Source organism: Mauremys reevesii, linkage group 6, assembly GCF_016161935.1.
Source record: "Mauremys reevesii isolate NIE-2019 linkage group 6, ASM1616193v1, whole genome shotgun sequence".
Taxonomy (NCBI): domain Eukaryota; kingdom Metazoa; phylum Chordata; order Testudines; family Geoemydidae; genus Mauremys; species Mauremys reevesii.
Genome location: NC_052628.1, coordinates 67,079,752 through 67,097,930, shown reverse-complemented (window position 1 = coordinate 67,097,930; position 18,179 = coordinate 67,079,752). Strand labels below are relative to the sequence as shown.

At 42.8% G+C, this 18,179-nt stretch overlaps 1 long non-coding RNA gene across 1 annotated transcript; it reads left to right on the top strand.

The window, feature by feature from the left end:
- Positions 1-3,099: 3,099 nt before the first annotated feature.
- LOC120407329 lies at positions 3,100-6,161 on the top strand. The gene is made up of 2 exons (XR_005599880.1): positions 3,100-3,175; positions 5,476-6,161. It is a non-coding gene; the product is annotated as an uncharacterized LOC120407329 (long non-coding RNA).
- Positions 6,162-18,179: the final 12,018 nt, after the last annotated feature.

Genomic DNA, 18,179 nt, shown 5'->3' with positions numbered 1-18,179 from the left:
ACACGCATAAGTGTTTGCAGGTTTGAGACCATATCTTGTATATCTTACCTTACTTTCAGAATGGGTATTTGAGAGTGTTTTAGAACTGTTTAACATTAAGGGACAAGGACTGCTGCTTTGTATTATGCAATCTGTTTGATTTCAAATTTTAAGATGCTAGAAATAGGAAACATTTCAAAATAAATGACAGACATATCCCTACCGTATGGCTTTGTATCCATCTGATATTATCCAGTAATATTGCAACCTTTGCTTAGATTTAGGCCTGTTATTTGGAGGGAAAAGACAAAAAATGTATTTGCATGTTTAATTAAAGAGTTTGAAAAAAAATTTCAGATGATTAACCTAAGTGACACAAAATTGTTCTGAAAGAGATGTATCTTTCAGTATTTATCTGATTAATTTCTGTAGGATCTATTGCCATAGGAGTTGGGTGCTTTAATTACAAAATGTAAAAACACAGCTATTACCACCATAGTGCATGGCAACTGTGACATAACTAAAAGTACCACTGCCAAAATGAGCTCTCTTAAGCTTAGCTAGACCATTTGTTGGATGAAATATAAAACATAGCCATAAACAATTAACCAACTGATAAAATAAAGTCTTACATGTTGCCTAGAGGGCTGCCAGTCTCGAGCTCTGGTATGCTCACCGGGAAGAGATTACAAAATTGAAGGTCCTCAATTGAGAATGACTTGCCACCAGCCCTTGAGAGTTCAGACCTAGGAAATGATAGTACAAGCATCTCTGCTGATCTCAATCACCATGAGTGGGTAAGAGCTGGTCTCTCAGATGACAAGTATCAGAGGGGTAGCCGTGTTAGTCTGGATCTGTAAAAGCAGCAAAGAGTCCTGTGGCACCTTATAGACTAACAGACTTATTGGAGCATGAACTTTCGGGGGTGAATACCCACTTCGTCGGATGCATGTCGAATGAGTAGTTCCTTTCCAGACCACTAAGGTCTTTGAATCAGGACTATCAAATGATTAAAAAAATTAATTGCGAGATTAAAAAATGTGATTAATCACAGTTTTAATCACACTGTTAAACAAGAATAGAATACCATTTATTTAAATATTTTTGGATGTTTTCTACATTTTCAAATATATTGATTTCAATTACAACACAGAATACAAAGTGTACAATGCTCACTTTATAATATTATTTTTATTACAAATAAGTGCACTGTAATAAAGATAAAAAATAGTATTTTTCAATTCACCTCATACAAATACTGTATGCAATCTCTTTATCGTGAAATTGCAGGGCCGGGGATTACAGGTAGGACCCTCTAAATGTAAACAAACTTGTTTGTCTTTGCAATTGGCTGAATAAGAATTAGGACTCAGTGGATTTGTAGGCTCTAAAGTTTTACATTGCCTTATTTTTGAATGGAGTTATGTAACAAAAACAAATCTACAGTTGTAAATTGCATTTTCATGATAAAGAGATTTCACTACTGTACTTGTATGAGGTGAATTGAAAAATACTATTTCTTTTGTTTATCTTTATTACAGTGCAAATATTTGTAATAAAAATATTACAAAGTGAGCATTGTACACTTTGTATTCTGTGTTGTAATTGAAATCAATATATTTGAAAATGTAGAAAAACATCCACAAATATTCATAATAAATTTAAATTGGTATTCTACTATTGTTTAACAGTGTAATTAAAACTGTGATTAATTGTGATTAATTTTTAATCGAGTTAACTCAAGTGATTAACTCAAAACAAATTAAATGCAATTAATTGACAGCCCTACTCGCAAGGCATACTTTGTACAAAATTTATCATAGTCTTGTAAAAGAGGTGAACATAGAATATAGACTGTCACAGTTAGATATCTGGGTTACATGATATTTGGCTTGGGTCTCTGGGACCTTGATTATTTTTCTACTTCTTATTTTATCTTTATTATCCACGTGTATTTGGGTTTGTGTGTGTGTGTGTTGTACACTGACACTTATTCATTGGGATCTCCAGAAAAGTTATTGTCATATGATCTGTATGTATGAACCACACCTTGTCAGTGATGCTGGATACAGATATAAGGTTATAGCTTGGAATTTGGGTGGGTGTTACTGTAATAATGACTTAGTATATATGTTTTATTTTCTTGCAGCACAGGTATCATTTCTTATAATGCGGACTTAAATTGAATCTTCAGTTTTAATTTTTTTTTTTTTAAAAGGACAAATTTCTTGCTCTGCAGCACTCTTGAATCAAGCACAGATGAGTCAAGAGTGACATCTGGTGTTTGGACATCAGATCTCTTGCACTTCTTCCACTTCTCTCTCTTTGATGGTCTCAAAGACAGTATGTTATAAATACTATACACATAATATTTTAGCTACCCATAAATATGACCAGAATATAAATATAGCTACTGTAATATTCTTCATGCCTGAGAATGCATATCCTCTAAAAGGTTTGCATGGATTCAGAATATCTCCTCAAGATCATCCTCTCAGCTAATCTTTAATGATAGAGACCTACAATATTTTAGATTTAATTTCCTTCCTCTCCTCACACTTTTGTTAATTACAAAGTCATATGTAAAAAAAATTTGAGAAAAGGGGCTTGCTTGTGGAGGGGATTGCTAGTGAGGTTGAAGAGAAGAAAATACTCCTCTCAAACTATAGCATACCAATGCAGCTGGTCTGCAATTGCTACTAAAGCCCATGGGTTGTAGTTACAGGTGTTGCTCCTGTAGTCTCCTTACATGGTTTTAACCATGGGACCCATGCAGCCAGGCTCACTGGACCCCTTAACAGAGAGCCTTGTTCAGGAAAAGCCAGGGTGTGTGTGAATGTGAAAAGCACAGTGCTCCAGGAGAGGAAGGTGATGAGGAGCAGGGAGAATGATGGAGAGACCAAGGGAAACAACAAGGCTGCAGGGGGGGGGGGGAGGAGATGGAATTGAGGGAAGTGTCAAGAATCAGGGCTTGCAGCAGAGATGGTTTTTGAGGAACCTAATGAGCATAGCTGGCCTGTAGTAGGCTGCCTGATTGGTTCACCACCTGATTGGTTGGAAAGGTCAGGAGAACAGTTCTTAAGCCTAGTAGCAGGAACAGTTCAGTAGCTGCTCAAAGTATTTATCCACAGCTGTGATAGTGCCTGTGTTGGTTTAGCCCAACTTCTGCCTTTGCTCCAGTATTACCTTGTTCCAGGTAAACTTGGCTCTGACATCTGACTTCAGCTCTGACCCTTGGCTCTGGTATCCAGCTCTGACTCTGGGCTCTAATTCCTGGCTACTGACTTCTGTTCTAACTACTAGGCATGATCACCCACATGGCAGTCACTGAAAGGAAAGGTGGTGGGATTGGATCATCCATTCTTGACAAAGAAAGAACAAACTGTTAATTTTGCATAACTAAATAACCATGTTAATACACATGTTGAATATTCACCTTATTGGTTTATGAATGATTCACTCAGAGTCAGGCCAGAAGGGACTACTGTGCTTCTTTTTGTACAGCTTGAATATTGACATCTCTGCAACCACTGTCTCTAGCAGACAGTGAGCTAGAGTGGGCCCTTCTCACATTGCTTGGGCTGTGTCTTCAAAAGTAGGTAGATGCAGCTACATTTTCTAAAGTGGCCTCTAATTTCAGGTGTCTCCGTTGCTGAGGCTTAGATTCACAAAGAGATTTCTGGGTTGTGACCATCAATATCACAGTGCTTAACTTACAGGTGCTTAGAAAATCACAGGGAACAACACTGTGATCCGCAAAACTGGCTCCATGGATTCTCAAGCTCGGAGCTGCTAAAATGTATAAATGAAAGTATGTGTGGGGGGAAATAAAGCAACAAGGTAGTCAGGTCAGTGTGGTTTTAAGATACAATATTGTACCACATGAAAGGGCTAGAAGCAAATCCTGGTGAAATAGCAGATTTGAAAGCTATTGCTGGTCCCTCAGCCATGCAGTGCCTTTATGGATTGATCCAAGAGTGTATAGAAAAAAATCCCAGCAGGTTTTCAGTATAGTTTTCAGCCTCTAATTTACTGTGTGAATCAGTGAAAATACTGTAAGCAGACATTCACAATAGCCAATATAGTCCTTTACCTGAAATCTATCTATCTGGAGACCACTTACATTTTTCATTTAAATCTGCAGGAAAAATAGGATTGAGTTCCTATTTGTTTCATGGTGTTCTTTCTAAAATACCTGAATGGCTTTACCTTTATTATCACTATCATTTGCTACACAATTTCTAATTATGATTCACCATTAATAACCCACAAATAACATAATCAGAGTTAAAAGCTAACTGCTGCATTGAAATGTAAACAATTTATGCTGTCAGCAACTAATTACTAAAGGTTGCATAAATGGTATATTAAAGGGAGCACTCTAGCATACTGAATGGTTCACCTGCCTTTTCAGGTGAACCCTTTCAGAAGGTGTCCAAAGTTCTCCATAATGAAGAGGAATCAAGCATAGACAAAGAGAAAAGTACATAGCAAGAATATGCCTCTAGCATGTATAAAATTATGAATATTCTAAATTATCTTGGAATGTCTTTCTTAGCTGAGTAGGTGCATATGAAATATCAGTACAAATTATGTGGGTTGGTAGTAATGTAACAAGCAGTCCCTTAACTACCAATAGTTTACTAGGTCAGGGAATATAAATTATAAACGCACATTTCCATGGAAGAAGTTTCCATGTACTATGAGGCAGAGTAGAGTTTGACTTGTAAAAGTGTCATGGAAAACTCACTATCATTGTAATGTTGCACCAGAAGAAGAGCTCTCAATTGCCCACTACTCCAGAAGTCCTCAGTACAGCACCCCCCCGCCCCAAGCCCTTAAAATAGCCAACTAGTGTAATGCTGGTCTCGCTGTTTGCCTACAAACTCCTCTAGGGGTGATCTGTTCCTACACTCTCCATTTCCATTCCTTAATTTCTCTTCACCTCTCCTGCAATCTGAGTTTCACCCTCTTTGCTCCACCAACACTGCTGTAACCAAAGTTAGGACATTCTGGACCATGTAATGGCATATTGTCTCCTCATTCCCCTAGACTTATATCTGGCCTTTTGTATGCAAATATCTTTCTGCCTTGGGCTTCCAAGGTAATGTTATCTTAGTTCTCTTCTGATATCTTTGAGCACTCCTTCAATAGCATCTCCAGGGGTTTTACATCTTCCTCCTCTTAATGAGTGTATCCCAAAGCTCTGTCCTTGTCCCTCTATTTTCCTTTACAGTCTCCATGTTGATTAAAACTGGTCATTCCGGCCAAATATCAGGATGAAGTCTCAATGATCTGTCTTGGCAGAGTTCATTGTCAAAAGCAACTGCAAAGGAGCCAAAGTTCACCCCTGCCCCACCAGTTAAAGGGACACTACCAAGACAAAAAAATCTTTAAAACATAAATTTTCCTCACCTGTCATGCAAACACATTAGATAATCAAAATACATATTTTACTCCAAACTGAATTACTTTTAACCATTTATTCTGTTTTAGTTTGAAGAAGGGACAACCTGGGAAGGGTCACAGGAAGGGTGTTCTGTGAGCTGTGGCAGACCCCCACCTGAGACCATACCCCTACTGTGAAAACAGTCCCCAAAGGGTGACATTGGGTGGAGATTGAAGAGGCCCATAAGAGAAGACTGACAGACAGGATGTGGAGAAATTGCTTCCTTGCTGAAAACCAGTAGTGACCAGGTTGGGGCAGGAAGGGGCCAGATCTGCTTCACCTGTGGGCAGGACAGCCATTGCTACCACTCCTGTCCCAGTCTGGAATGTGACTATGCTGTAGTCTGCTCCTCCAAGGTCTCAGCATTCCTCAGGAAGCCCCATGCTCTAATTGTCCCCATCATAGTCAATGGGGTAGAGGACTCTGGCTGTGGCCAGACCTTCATACATGAGCAGCTACTGGGCCCCAATTTCTCAAGGACTGGGGAAATGTTACTTATAGGATGTATCCATGGAGATTTCTGACCCTACCCCACTACCAGGATTAAGCAGAGTGTAAATGGGAGGGCTGTGGAGGAGTTGGTGGCTGTGGCAAAAGAATTGTCATACCGAGTGGTGCTGGGGTCTGTACTGGAGCCCAGTAGCTGGCCTGCTACAAGAGACAAATCATTCATGTCTGGATCCTAGACCTCTAGAGGTGCTGTAAGAGGGGATTGCTTGGAAAGATCTTTCCCTTTACTGATCCTGAGCTCTTTGGCCTTACTACCTGAGCAACACATAAGGAGCATTGCCTTCCCTGGAAACAAGCTCTGCTGACATGTAAGGCCCATAAATCCACTGATACCCAATGTGGCTTGGACCCCACACAGGTAATGCCATAGGGATCAGACTTCCAGACACCACAGTCTGTGGACACTCAGGTGCCCTACAAACCTTGGACCAGAACTGGTGAAATGAGCATGGAAGGGCACTGACACCCAGTGCTGCTTGGACACCCCTGACAGGCACATACCAGGCATGGATGATCAGTCTCTCACTAGCTCCATGACTGCAAAACAATGGGGTGTTTAGCTTCTTGTACAGACATCTGGCTGGCATGAACAGAATGAGGTGCATGCAAAACCCTCACTTTGAACTGGAGGGAGAAGTACTGGTTTGGGTGGTCAAAGAGCCCCAAATAGATATAGGATTGTCATACTTACTAGTTCTCAGGTCCTTTAGGCACAAAGTCTTCAGTTTCGCTCATGAAGTAGCATGGTCTGGCCTCTTAGAGGTGGAAAAAACTTAGGAAATGGTTTTGGCTCATTTCTTCTGGCCAGATGTATACCAAGAGGACAAGGACACCTATTTGAATGCACTGAGATAGATTTAGTTGGACCTCTTGAACTAACTGTCAGTAGGTGCTGCTACATTCTAGTCATAGTGGATTACAACACCTGGTACTCTCAAGCTATTCTCCCTGTGGTCAGTGTTGACCCAGGCAGTTGCTGATGAATGATTACAGTGTTCTCTCAGGTAGGCAGCCCCTAAGGCAGGGATCAGCAACATTTGGCACCCGGCCCACCAGGGTAAGCCCCCTGGCTGGCTGGGCTGGTTTGTTTACCTGCCGCATCTGCAGGTTTGGCTGATCGCAGCTCTCACTGGCCATGGTTCGCTGCTGCAGGCCACTGGGGGCTGCGGGAAGCCACGGCCAGCACATCCCTCGCCTGTGCCACTTCCCGCAGCCCCCATTGGCCTGGAGCAGTGAACCACAGCCAGTGGGAGCTGTGATCTGCCGAACCTGTGGACGCGGCAAGTAAACAAACCGGCCCGGCTGGCCAGGTGGCTTACCCTGGTGGGCCATGTGCCAAATGTTGCCGATCCCTGCCCTAGGGTGATGCTTGATTGATCAGGGCACAACCCTCATATCAACGTTACTACAAGAAATTTGCTCTTTGCTTGACATAGTCTACCAATCCCAAATGGAGGAGTTAGTAGAATATTTTGCACAGCTTTTCCGTTAGTGTCTGGTTAAGTTTGTCACAGCTGAATACTGCAACTGGGACAAAATGCTGCCATACCTGTTTGCCATCAAGAAGGTGCCCTAGTCTTCCATGAGGTTCTCCCATTTTGAGTTGTATGGAAGATGGTCCTCTGGAATTCTGGACCTGGTGCAGGAAGCTTGGCAGGACCAAGGCTGAGAATGCTGTGTAATATATTGATTCAATATTTTTTCATTCTTCTTCATATCTTCTTTGTTTTGCTGTTCAGTTATTTCATTTTGTATAGTTTTTAGAATAAACATTTGTATGGGGTTTCAAGAGAGAGATAATATGATATGGCATTTGCCACACCAACAATTTTTAATTAAAAATGACTAGCAGTTGACGTGGGAATGAAGCAGGTTGCACAATCCACACAAGCATCATTTGCACTGCCCACAAGCACCACGCACATTGGGCTGAGTGGGAGCAACCAGATTTTCAAAGTAAAAAGCTAGGATGCTTGTGGTGGGAGAGGAGAGGAGCTGAGGATGATTTTGGTGGGAATTAGGGAGGTGTGCATGGGAGGGCTTTGGCAGCAGGCAATGGAGAGAAGAGAGTACTCAGTCCTCCTTCACCATAATGCTACACCACCCTCTGCTTATTCAAGAGCAAGGTGAGAGAAAACAGTATTTGCTCTCTGGTCCCCTAACAGCCCTTTATTTTTGTGTCTATGTCCCAGCCTCGGTGTTGTATTTTCTACCCAATGTGGTAGGCCCAACTCCTTTAGAAAAGATAAAAATTCTCTTCTGCTCAAGTCCTATCTTATTTCTTGTGCTTCCCTTTTGTCACTATACTCTCTCCTTCTATATATTATATAATAATCATCCTTTTCATCACTTTTTCCTTCGCAAATTCCTTCTCTGTCTCCCTGTCCATCCCTCCATCCCACTCCCTCAGCCTCTCCCCACCATCATACACTGTCAATCCATTGTCTTTTCTCATCCTTACCTAACACAGTGTGGTGTTTACCTCCACTACAAGAGGCAGAAGGATATCCACAGCCATCAGCTTTCAGCACTGCCCTGAGTCAGATCTGACTCTGAATGTATGGTGGAGAGGGCTGGCCAGGGAATCATGCAGAAAGGCAAACTCATGGAGAGGTCTCATGGTAGGGAGGGTAGCACATCAGCATGTGATGGGCTTTGTTGGAGAGGGTCCTTGAGGTGCATGTGTGTTCAGACAGCCTGTTATCATTTCATTGTCTCACATGCTAAATGGCAACTCCCTCTGGTGGTCAGGGTCTACAGGCAGCTACAAAACCCATGACAAAACACTGGCTTTCTCCTAATAGCTCCAGATACATGTGGGGTCACTGCGCAGAAGTCATTCTTCCTCTGTTTCTCTATGGATACCGTTATGGTGACCTTTGATTAGTGACATTCCCCAGATTTCTGCTTGCCATTACTTTCCATTTTCTGTCCATCTGCGGCAGGGCTAAGACATAGCTAGCGTGAGACAGTTCACAGGAGACAGTTTTAAATGCAAAAATTCTCAGGAGGAGATTTCAGAAATTCTGGTTAACCAAGATAACAAACTTGACAAAAGTCACTGACTGCATTACTTCTAAAGATAGCTGTAGATTACATACTTTAGTATATATCTGAACAGTTATTGTTGTCAGCTCTGATAATTTAATCATGAATCTCACAGTAATGTTTTTCTTAATGTCCCAGCTCTTGGAATCCAGTAATTACATAAGAATCTCACTTTCATTTAAAAAAAAATATTTCTAGCCTTTGTGATTGCAGAGGAAATATTGAAAATGTGACTTAAATGTAACCTACACATTCAAGAAACAGAAGGCAAACCTTCTCCCCAAATTTATAATTGTTTTTTAAATCTCATGATTTTTAAGCAAATATCATGATTTGGGGAACCCAGACTCATGATTTTTGAATGGTTGGGGTTGGAAATACAGAGTTAATAAACTCTAAAACAAATATGCAAACAGAATAATTCTGTTGCCACAGAGCTTCCTGCCCTATCTGCACACACCCAGTTTTCCTCTCTTCCAGGTGCAAGCCACTCCTCTTTAATGTGTGCAGCTGCATTTAATTAACTCCCAGATGAGTGCTTCCCTGAGCTGACTCTGAATTCTTGCTGGGAATTAACCCAAAATTCTCCCAGGCCATATCTGGCTTGTCAAGGTCTTCTCCTAGATTATTCATTGAGCTGTAGTGTGTCTGGGCTACAGATTCTTTTTTCAGGCTCACTGAAAGACCAGTACACCCACACACAGGGGCAGCGAGTATCATAGGTACCGGGGGAAACTGAGCCTCCCCAAACAGCCTGGCATGGCTCTGCCCATGCTCCGTCCCCAGGCTCCCTCCTGCAGTTCCTGTTCTTCTGTGGTCCAGGCTGGCTGGGTCTGGGTCTGTCCCCAGGACCCTGGGTGGTTGGTGCTGGGTCTGCACTGTGCTGCCCAGCACTCAGAGCACTGGGACCACTCCGCCCACCCGGCACTCTGGGGTTGTGGGGGCTGCAACCACATCACTCACCCAGTGCTCCAGGGCTGGGGGCACTGTGGGTACCTGGTGCTCTGGGTGCTCAGATGGCCTGGGACTGGGGAGAGGAGTGCTGATGGCCACGGTGAGGGTGCTCTGGGCTCCTGCAGGGGAGGAGGGGCAGGGGGAGAGGGAGGGCTAACATCCCCCCAGTGGCCGGTTCACCAGCTGCCCATGCTCAAACACATACATCCCTCTAAGAAGCAGGGCCTAGGTCTCTCTCTCTTGATAGCGATACCCTCATCTTCTTGGGAGGAAAAAGTCCACATTCAGATACTATTTGTCAGCAGTGTTACACTTGAATAGTGAAAGGATACAATGCAAAATACTACCATGTCAATGATTGCAGTCGTTCATGGTTTATAGCCAGCGCAAGAGGGCATGGACTATCACAAGGATGAAAGAGATCCTCAGCAAGTAGTACCCATGAGCAACTACCACCCATCTGATTGCAAGACATTCTTTTCCTATCATGGATTGTCTAGTCTCTTGGGATAATATAACCAGGGCTTAATTTGTGCTAGGGCTTGCCAGGGCTGAGCCCCAGCATGTCTAGTTTAGCAGTTTATATCCATGGCACCTCTGGGCTTGCTATATCAGTTATGAATGTAAAAAAAATTGCTTGAGCCCTGGCACCTCTTTCATTACAAATTAAGCAGTGAGTATAGCAGCAGGTCTTCAAGATCATGAAAGTTTCAGGACAACACTGTTCCTAAACAAGGGAAAGTGGGATGATACTGTGGAATTGGCACTCCTTCACCCCTTTCTGGTCTTCTAGCCTGGATCCACGCAATCCAGCTCCCTTCCACTCTCAGAAACAGGGGACAATCTGCTCCTTTATTTAGCATTCATGGAAAAAAATGGGCTTCCTCTGAAGGCAAAAGTATTACTTCTAAATTTTCATGGATACTATGCAAAGTCTGTTTATTCCAGTGGAGAGGATATTTGTCTTATAGTTCAAAAACAATGAATTCAAATCCCACAGAAGTTGTAATTTCAATAAAAATCTGCATCTGTCTTTTTGTCTTGGTGTCAGGTGGCTCACTATATTTCAACATTTAATTATCGTCACTATCCAAAAATATGTACACTCTTTGCTGGAGAAGCTGAACATCAAGATCATCTGGTTCTTCACAAATTTTTTCATAAGGGATGGTCTATGTCAGGTTCTCACACAAAAAAACCCTCTCGCTGATGGCCACTCTGACAATTTTTCCTAAAATTCTTAATTAACCATAGGAAAATAAATAAATATGCACATATGTAGGTCCAAATCAGGTAGGCAAATAGGTAATTTATATAGGGGTTTTTGCAGCCCTAATAAAAATGATGCACACTTGTCTGTATTCTTTACTGGATCTAAATAGAATAGAAACACAAATGAGGTGTTTTACATGTTCTTGTCTTATTTTTTTTTGGTTGCTTTTTTATGACTTGCTAGCTAGTAAGTCTGCTTCTGTGAAAAGTGATATTTGTATGTTTGTTAATATCACTTTTCACAGCAGCAGACTTGATAGCTAGAAGTCAGTGAAAAGAGATATTAACAAACATAAAAATACCACTTTTCATAGAATCACAGAATTCAAGATCAGAAGGGACCATTATGATCATCTAGTCTGACCTCCTGCAAGATGCAGGCCACATAAGCCGATCCACCCACTCCTGAAATAATTCTCTCCCTTGACTCTGCTGTTGAATGCTCGAAATCATGATTTAAAGACTTCTAGTAGCAGATAATCCACCAGCAAGCGACCCCTGCCCCATGCTTCGGAGGAAGGCGAAAAACCTCCAGGGCCACAGCCAATCTACCCTGGAGGAAAATTCCTTCCCGACCCCAAATATGGCGATCAGCTGAACCCCGAGCATGCGGGCAAGACTCTCAAGCCAGACCCTCTGGAAAAAGGCTAACAATATCCTATCATTGACCCTTTGTACTAATTACCATTGTGGCATGTTATTGACCTATTGACTAAACCCATTATCCTATCATACCATCCCCTCCATAAACTTATCCAGCTTAATCTTAAAGTCATGGAGGTCCTTCGCCCCACTGTTTCCCTCGGTAGGCTGTTCCAGAATTGCACTCCTCTGATGGTTAGAAACCTTCGTCTAATTTCAAGCCTTTTCCCAAGACTTAGTTCTAGTAAGCCGGAAGACAAATTAAGCTCTGGATGGGGAGTGGGAAGGGAGGCAGTGGAGGGCCAGGGAAGGCAGCAGGGTCCAGGGGTGATGTTGTCAAGAGCCTGGGGCTGGTGCCAGAGCCCAAAGCCCCACAGCTGTAGGCTGGAGCCTGCTGCTGTGTGGCCAGAGGACAGAGCCCATCACTCAGCCTGAACCCCACCACCCCAGGAAGGTGGGGAACTCCCACTGGCTGCCTGCTCCTCTGGCGTTTGTGGTTTTGCTGCTACCCCCCCCCCCCCCCAAATCACCACCCAGGAGGCTGTGGCCACAAGAATAGCCACTGGTGGCCACATGCAGCCACAGTAACTGCATTTGAGAAATGCTGGACTATGTCCAGAATCATTTACCAGAGGCACTGTAAAACCACTTCACATGTATGAGAACAGCTTGAGTGAACTCTCAAAGTTGTTATTGTAAATATAAAGATTAGTTGTTAAATGCAAAAGTAAATAGATGCTGCAGGGGCTGATTTTTAAACCTTATAGTTTTCAATCAGTGGAGTGTTTTAAGGGGGTTTTTGGTAGTGTGTTTTCTGCTATTTTCTCAAATTTTTCACACACTTACTTTTTAAAGAACTATTTAAGAGCTATCACAAGAGGTGCGATATAGCAAAAGAGAGATACTTTAAAAAGAATTAGCCATTAAGATGTGTGTGTTTTCAGGACCTCAAATGGTTATGTAAACCAGAAAGAAAATTAACTAACTTGATCTCACTTCAATTCAGAGCTTCCTTACGTGTTTTTTTTTAAACCACAAAGGGGTGCCGAGTTATCCCCATTGATCATTTAAATGATTAACTTGGACTTTTCTAAACTTTAACAGTTGTTCTAATGATAGTGGCTTCATATGGCTGAACTGTTCTTTGCCTAACAGTTTTTTTCATATATGTGAAATGTTTTTGATCAGTTTCTTATAAAGTACATATACAGTAAAAGACCATTTAATAAGTGTAATAAAAAACATCATGGCATGCCATTTCACAGGCACATGAAATACTGTAAGACACCAACTTGTGCATACACATTTCTTACACAGTAACAGAATGTATGGTCCAAAACATTCTAAGATGCAATCTTTATCTTGTCCACATTTTAAATAGTTGCAGGTTTCATCCAGAGATGTAATGAACTGATTGTGGATTGTGTTTTCAAGTAGGAATAATTGCTAATAAAAACAGAAGAACAAGTACTTGCATACCTCTCACATATTTACCCTCAGTCTCTGCACACGAAAATCAGTGTGATGAAGCAATTCTTGTTCTCTTGCCCATTTCAGTTCTCTTTTGGGATGGGTGGGGTAACAATAAGTGTACCTCTCAATGGCTTATTAAATGTCATCTGGAGATTCTCTCTTCAAAGACTGTAAATGTCTGGGGGCAGATACATGCAGCAGTGGAATATGGGCAGGTGGGGGCATGCTGAAGCAGAGCAGCATAATTCTGAAGAAACAAACTTACTTCATTTCCCCTGTGAGGGCCAAACCTCTAATGAGCTGTAACTGATGAGTAGGGCTCTTGGAAGTCTTTTGGTGGAAGATGCAAAGTACTCCAGATTGTCTGCTTGACTGCATTTGCTGTACAGCTTCTAAATATACAGCCCTCTGCTCCCCTCTGCTACTTGTATAAATGGGAACCCAAATCCAGTAGAGCTTGAACTCCACATGTGGAGGACAGTGAAGTGGTAGTTCCATAGCATGTTCTGACCCTTCCATTAATTCCATAGCAGCCCCTCTGCAGGCACACCAGAGAGTTGGGCCTCTGCTGATTGGGAGAAGATGCCCATGGAACCCCATTAACAGTATCTCACACAGCATTCCCCTCCACACATTCAGTCAGAAGTGGTAACCACATGGAAGCAAAGCTGTTGTGAAATCCATACTATCCAGGAAGCAACAGAAAGCCTTATGATAGCTGGGATCTTCCTGCTGCTCTAAGTATAGCTAATGATTTATAGGTTCAAACTTGCTGCCTGAAAATCCTAATGGAACAATTTAGAGGTAACTACCTGATAAATTTACTTCAGAGACAATGGCTTATCTTCTGTTGGTATGGACCACAGTTAACAGGGTAGACTTCTTTGATTCCCATCTGTCAACTCAAGGGAGACAAGGGGGCTGAAAGATGTTTTTCTACCATTTTCTATCTTGAAGCAGCTTCATGTCTTTATTCATCTTTAAAGCTTTTTGTTCTACCTCATTCTTCACCATGTCTATCCAATGCATCCTCAGTCTTCCTTTGTTTCTAGTTTCTTGCACTTTGGTATGTATCGCCATGTCTGGGATTCTTTCGGGGTTCATTCTTGAGACATATCCAAACCATTGTAGTCGTCTGACTTAAATTTTCTGCAATAGCATTGTTTCTGCAATCTTGAAACTTGGTGTTCCCTTCAGTCAGTTCATTTCTGCAGTTAAAATCTTTTGTTAATTGGCTTTCCTCATACTCCAGCATTCCTACCCTTACAGCAGTATTGGCATGATAGCTGTCTCATATATGCTGATTTTCACTTTTATCAAAATGTTCTTAGCCTTCCAAATCTTGCAGAGTTTTCCAAATGCAGTAGCAACAAGTCCAATTCTTTTTATGTCATCCTCACAATTCCCATTCTCCAATATTAATCCTCCAAGATGCACATATTTTTATACTTGTTCTAGTTCTTTTGTCTGAGTTTGATCTTTACTGCTTCCTCTTGTCTTCCAATTGCCATAATTTTTGTCTTCTGTGTGTATGACAAAGTATGGACACCCCAGGGGGACAAAAAGGGGTCTGAACCCCAAAGAATAAGCAATTGAATCAACTGATTTTATACAATATTATTGTACTAGAAAAGTGCATTGAGTAAGGTTTTTATGAAAGCTTGTCACACGCTGGTCATGAATATCATTGTGTGATGCATGTATGGGTGGTGTATAAAGAGTTATGTATGTGTGCTGGAAACAGGGGCGGCTCTAGCCATTTTGCCGCCCCAAGCATGGCGGCACGCTGCGGGGGGCGCTCTGCCGGTCGCCGGTCCCGCGGCTGCTCCACCGAAGCTGAGGGACCAGCGGACCCTCCTCAGGGACGCCTGCGGGAGGTCCGCCAGAGCCGCCTGCCGCCCTGCCGGGAACCAGCTGAGCGCCCCCAGCGGCATGCCGCCCCAAGCACGCGCTTGGCGTGCTGGGGCCTGGAGCCGCCCCTGGCTGGAAATATGTTCCTAAAACATGTTGTGGAGAGAATTGATAAACCAGCCTGCTTTGGACAAAGGAATGTGGATTTATCTGTCTGCGTCAAGCTTTGTAAGACAGAGAACAATGAAAATACATTTACATACAAGGTAAACAGAACAATCAAGCTAACAAGTGGCAGTTTGAGCACACTGGGGGACAGAGTCTGCACTCCCAGGAAGTTCTCCTGGCTTAGGGCTGCCAGATGTCTGGTTTTTTACCAGAATGAGCGGTCCAAAAGGGACCCTGGTGGCTCCGGTCAGCACTGCTGACGGGGCCATTAAAAGTCTGGTCGGCAGAGCTGCAGGGCTAATGCAGGCTCCCTACCTGTCCTGGCACAACACTGTATCCTGGATGCAGCCAGCAGGTCTAGCTTCTAGGCAGGGAGGCCATGTGGCTCCACATGCTGCCCCTGCCCTGAGCACCGGCTCCACACTCCCATTGGTTGGGAACCGTGGCCAATAGGAGTTGGCATGGTGGTGCTTGCAGGCGAGAGCAGGGCATGGAGCCTCCTGGTCCCCCTGCCTAGGAGCCAGACCTGCTGGCTGCTTCTGGGGTGCAGTGCGGAGCCAGGACAGGCAGGGAGCCTGCTTTAGCCCAGCTGATTGGGAACCACCCAAGGTAAGCCCGTGCCCTAACCCTGAGCCCCCTCTTGCACCCCAAACTCCTCATCCCCAGCCCCACCACAGAGTCCACACCCCCAGCCCAGAGCCCATACCCTCTCCTGCAGCCTGCTTCAACCCACAGCCCCCTCCTGCACTCGGAATCCCTTGGCCCCACCCCCCAGCCTGGAGCCCCAAACCCCTCATCCCCAGCCCCATCCCAGAGCCCACACCCCCAGCCGGAGCCGTCACCCCCTCCCACACTCCAACCCCCCAGTGAAAGTGAGTGAGGATGGGGGAAAGCGAGCCACTGAGGGAGGGGGAATGTAGAGAGCAGGGGGTGTGGCCTCATGAAGCGGCAGGGCTAGGGTGTTCAGTTTTGTGTGTTTAGAAAGTTGGCAAGCTGATCCTGGCTCTTGACACAGAGACAATGGACTTTGTGTAATATAAGGGGAACAAAAAGACATTTTAGATATCCTTCACTGAGGCGACATAGGGTAAGCAACCTTCAAACCTGTGAAACTTGGATCCCCTAGTCTGGTGGAAGTGTTTCTACTAACATACCATATTTGGATCGGGGAACTATATTCACAATGGACTATTCATTTAATTTGACCACAACAATATAAAAATTATTATGGAGGCACAAAGTGGTCCTTTCAGCCATAGGATTGGTGCAGAAAGATAACTTTCCAAAGACTTTCTGTAATACTGTAAAATGTTGCAGAATGTTTTATTTTTATTCCTATTTCAGTCTTCCCTTTGGCTCCTATTCTGAGCTGTAATTCTGAGATTTTTAGTTTGATGATTTTCTTGTGGGTTTTTAGACTGGAGAACCTTTTATTTATAATTATAATACTTTCAGGTCACAAGTAATTGAAACTCTGTTATGGTAAATTTTTTTACTATTGCTAGTTTTTTTCTAAAACATTTCTAATAACGTGCAATTGTACTGGTTAAAGGGACAAAATACCAGGCCTAATTTCCTACAGATACATGTTTCATAATACTTAAAAGTAAAATTTACGATTTGTACTTAAAGTGCTGATTAGTAGAAAATATTGTGAAAGGTAGAATTGAATAATAATAATAATAATAGGATGTTGATATTGCAATGCATTGCGTATTGCATTTCCCTGTATTGATGAGAATGTCAGTCATGGATTCCTGCTTAAATTCTAGAGATTACCTCACCCTCTAGTGCACCCATAAAGAGGCTAATACTGCTACAGGTAATGGAGGTTCTTGATTAGCTTAAATGTTAGGGCCTGTGTCTGTGCAAAAGAAATTCTGTCTTCTGACAACTATGAAGTTTATATGGTGTGCATAGATTCATAGATTTGAAGGCCAGAAAGGACCAATTAATCATCTAGTCCAACCTCCTGAATATCACAGGCTATTACTTTTCATCCACTTACTCCAGGATTGAGCCCAATAACTTGTTTGACTAAAGCACATCTTCTAGAAAGGCAACCAGACCTGACTTGAAGACTCCAAGAGATGGAGAATCCACTACTTCCTTTAGTAGTTTGGTCCAGTGGTTAGTGCAGAACACCTGATACTGTAAGTGTCAAATCTGTGCAATCATTAAATTATAACTGGTGATCAAATGTTACACATGAACTCCTGTAAAACCCAGCTGTTTGAGGAAGAGCTTTGCCCGAATGAGGAAAGTGTATAGTGTATGTGTGTAATACTTTCTTCTCCTGGATGGAATATTAGATGTACTTAAGTAGTTGATTATGTTACTGTAAGCAGTTTCTCCCTCCCATAACACTCCCTGGCAGCAAGTTGTGGCATTGCAAAGGGCTTTACATCTCGTGCTCCCTGCTGAGCCCTTCCCTGGTACCCATTATGGCCTGTCCCTAACTGTGTCTTCGGTAGCCTGGCCCTCCAGCCAGGTCACTTACAAATTCAATCCCCTTCCAGCGTAACAAACATCCAAATGTAAGTCTAAATAAATAGCCAAACTAATAATTCTTCCACCTCTCTTGGGCTACACTGAAGTCCTCTCCTGACTGGTTTTTGAATGTTATAATTCTTGACGTCTGTACATTGGCCAAACCGGACAGTCTCTACGTAAAAGAACAAATGGATACAAATCAGATGTCAGGAATGGTAATATTCAAAAAACAGTCGGAGAACACTTCAACCTCTCTGGTCACTCACTTACAGACCTAAAAGTTGCAATATTACAACAAAAAAACTTCAAAAACAGACTCCAACAAGAGACTGCTGAATTA